Genomic DNA, 4,032 nt, shown 5'->3' with positions numbered 1-4,032 from the left:
TCCTTCCTACTTCTGTTTCTGTGATTCCGATGGTCTTAGAGACTTCATACTGTGTTTGTCCATTCGAGACTGGCTTTTTTGCTAGTGTCATGTCCTCAGGGTTCGTCCAGGTGAGTGGACTTGTCATTGTGATGCAGAGACTGGCCATTCCGTGAACTGGAGCTCACATTTTCACACCAGGGTTGGTCTTTGAAATGTCAGAGGTGGTGCTTAGCTTTCTGAAACCTGCAGGAAGGAGTAGGCTTTGAGGGGCTGCTCCGTCCCCAGGGGGCCACCTTCTCCTGGGCCTTGTTAGGAAGCTGAAGGAAAGTTGTCACTGCCCACCCAGGGCTTGGGTCTAGGGGCTACCCCTTGGTGGGACACTGACAAAGCCTCTTCCCATTCCCCACCCCACTTACCCCCCCTTAGGAAGGAGGGCTGTGTCCTGGAAGGCTCCACCCTCGGGCATCAACTCAATTCATGACAAGATCAGACCACGCCCTTCCACCGGCCATGGTGGCTCACCCCAGCTGTGTCACCCCCAGAAGAGAGTTGGTTCAGGGGCAGAGTAACAGGCCTAGTAGGATAGCATGTCCCCAAAATAGACAAGACAGTAAACTGAGTTAAGAAAAGCTCACTCGTTGCCCTAGCTAGTTTGGCTCAGTGGATAGAGCGTCAGCCTGCAGACCGAAGGGTCCCAGGTTCGATTCCAGTCAAGGGCACATGCCTGGGTTGCGGGCTTGATCCCCAGTAGGGGGCATGCAGGAGGCAGCCGATCAATGATTCTCTCTCATCATTGATGTTTCTATCTCTCTCTCTCTCTCCCTTCCTCTCTGAAATCAATAAAAATATTTTTTTTTTAAAAGCTCACTCGTCAAGCGTTTGGGGAGCACTCTGAATCAAGCCAAAGCTTCAAATAACTCCTCAATGAGTTAGCAAGTTGACTATGCGCGGATTTGACCATTTTGCTAAATGATCTTCCTGTACATCGGCTTTGGAATAATTAACTTTGCACAAGGAAGGCTGCCTCTGATTCTGGCCCAGCCCTGATCTAAGGAAGGAAGGGGGCTTCCTGTCTCCCAGTGGCTTTAACAAGGACAGAATTAGGTCAGCACTCACTCAACACCCTCCTCTCACCCCCTCCCAGACTCTGGGGGCAGGAGGGAGAGGGGCTGGACCTCAGGCATCTAATAAGGTGGAGGCCACCAGATGCCGGCAATGTATTGATTCAGTGGGTTCATTGCCAAAGACTCACAAGACCAATCTCCAACTCAAGGAGCTCAGTCAAATGCTGAGAAAAGAGACTAAACCTATGTAACGTGTGGTCATGATTTGTCCAAGGTGGCATGGGAGCAAAAAGGAAGCTCTACAAGCCCTACAAGATGGAGTAACAACCAAGTAGAGAAACAGACTTAGAAACAAACCCATAAACCACTATCAACTGTGGTCCTACAATGGAGGGAAGATAAGGAGAAGACATACTCAGGGACTCTATCCTGCCTTAGACTTGGAGAGCACGCAGAAATTTCCCTGCAAAGGACCCTCCAGCAGAGAGAATGGCAAATGCCACAGCATCCGGGGTGCTAGAGCAGCTTGGCTGTAAGGGGGCGGGGGGTGGGGGGAGATGGAGGTAGAAGGACCAGTTACAGGCTACTGCAACAGTCCAAGCTAGAAATAAGGACATGAACTAATATAGTGACAGTGAACGTGGATGGTGGAAAGGAGAACCGATTTATGATATAATTAGGAGATAGAGCCCTAACCGGTTTGGCTCAGTGGATAGAGCATCGGCCTGTGGACTGAAGGGTCCCAGGTTCAATTCCGGTCAAGGGCATGTACCTTGGTTGTGGGCACATCCCCAGTAGGAGGTGTGCAGGAGGCAGCTGATCGATGTTTCTCTCTCATCGATGTTTCTAACTCTCTATCCCTCTCCCTTCCTCTCTGTAAAAAATCAATAAAATATATTTTAAAAAAATAATAATAATTAGGAGATAGAAACAATAAAATAATTGTTAAAAGACGAATTCAGGACTCCTATTACAATCGTTCCAGCTGCCACAGCGACGATGTGTTAATCATAGCTAGACATTTGTCACATGTTGTTACATGTTGTTTTACTTCAAAGACAGGAAATATGTGGTCACCACAGTTTGGGTAGATGGCAGTAAAGTGTCTTCTAACTAAATGTGTTTATTTTGACAATTTCCTGGTGGAATTAAATGTCTTATTCAAACAGAGTCTTTGTTTGTTACAATAATTATTATTAAGGAATAATGTGCTTCTTTTTAAACCTTTAACCTGCAGAAGGGGCATCGTTTTTCTGAGTCACATAAAGGCTAGTGTCACCCGGCTGATTGGCTGAGGAACAGTCTGAGGTCACAGCCGTCAGGGGGCCTGGGCTGTGACAGGCTGGTGTTTTCAGCTTGGGGACACTGAGTCTGATACTGGAGATGGGGCAGGCAGAGAAGCCGAAAACACTCCTGTTTCCCATAAGATATTCATGCCAACCTTCCCACTGAAAACAACGAAAAGTCAAACAAAATAAAAACAGGTTTAAATCTTCTCAAAAGTATCCAAGAATAATAAGGCATAAGCGAGGGCATGTCACCATCTTGGAAAATGGGAACCTTTGCTTTGTAGCCTCCCTGGGAGAGGAGGACGGAAATCAAAAGCCGGGGAAGGTGTCAAAGCCTTCCCCTTCCCAGCCATCACAACCTCTTGGACCAAAGGAAATGGCTCAAAACCTAAACTTCAAATCAGCTGCAAGCACACAGGGATGTAAAATGCAGAATAGGGAATCCTATATAATAAAAGCCTGTGACTGAACGATGGAATGACCAGAACAACCGGTCAACCAGTCGCTATGATGTGCACTGACCACCAGGGGGCAGACGCTCAACGCAGGAGCTGGCCCCTGGTGGTCAGGGCGCTACCACAGTGGGAGGGCCGCTCGGCTAACAGGGATGAGCGCTGCTCCCACTGTGAACTCGGGGCTGACAGGCAGGAACCTGGGCTGCAATCATGGCCTCCTCACCCCAGGCTCCTCCTCCTTGCTCCCTGCCGCCTCCTCCAGACACCCGCAGGCCACACAGCCCCGCTGTCGCCAGGTTCACAGAGCTGACCCCAGAGGCTGGGAGGCGGGTTGGCGGCCGCTGCAGGACTGAGGCCTACTCTGCCACCTCTCAGTGCTACTGTCCCTGGGCCCAGTCCTGACCAGGTCCCCTGGAGAGGCAAGTGCTCCGGCTCCACGGAAGATGCCAGACCAGGGAGCAGCCGCTCAGAGGGCAGGTCCACAGCCATTTGGCTGACCGGAATGAGCAGCCGGGCAATCCCTGCTGGCCACGCACCCCCACCAGTGTACAAATCCTGTGCACTGGGCCTCTAGTATAGTCAACAATATTGTAATGACTGTGTATGTGTCAGGCAGGTACTAGATTTATGGGGAGGAGGATGGAATCCCTTTGTAAATTACATAAATGTCTAACCACCATGCTGTACACCTGAAATGAATATAATATTGTATGTCAACTATAATTGGATTTTTAAAAAATTTTTAATAAAGATTAATAAAGTTTATATTCTTTGATCTATACATTACTCTTCACTTTATCTGAAAAAAGAAAGAAAGAAACTTTGCTTTTAAAATAAATAAATAAATAAATCATCCTCAAACTTTTCCCCTTCCCTCACTAACATTTTGGCTTTTATAAATGTACTAGAGGCCCAGCGCACACAAAATCGTGTGCAAGTAGCTCGCTCCCACTTGCCTCAGCTCGCCGCCCCACCCACCGAGAGAGCCGCTGCTCGTTTGGTCACGACAGCCATGGGCCTTTTATATAAGAGATTACAGAGGGAATTTTCCAACGGCTAGAAGGATATCCTTGAACTTGTTATGGAAACTTTCTAACACATGGCAACAGTAGAGAGGCGAGTGTATAATGGGCCCCAGTTTCCTCTCATTCAAATTCCAGTTGTCCAGACTTCGTCAGTGGGGTCCAATTCCCCCCAACCGTTTTCACGCAAATGCTATATAGTATTTCCTCCAGTATGTAT

Source organism: Myotis brandtii, unplaced genomic scaffold (assembly GCF_000412655.1).
Source record: "Myotis brandtii unplaced genomic scaffold, ASM41265v1 scaffold260, whole genome shotgun sequence".
Classification (NCBI taxonomy): domain Eukaryota; kingdom Metazoa; phylum Chordata; class Mammalia; order Chiroptera; family Vespertilionidae; genus Myotis; species Myotis brandtii.
The sequence above is the reverse complement of the archived record's forward strand: the minus strand, read 5'-3'. Positions refer to the sequence as shown.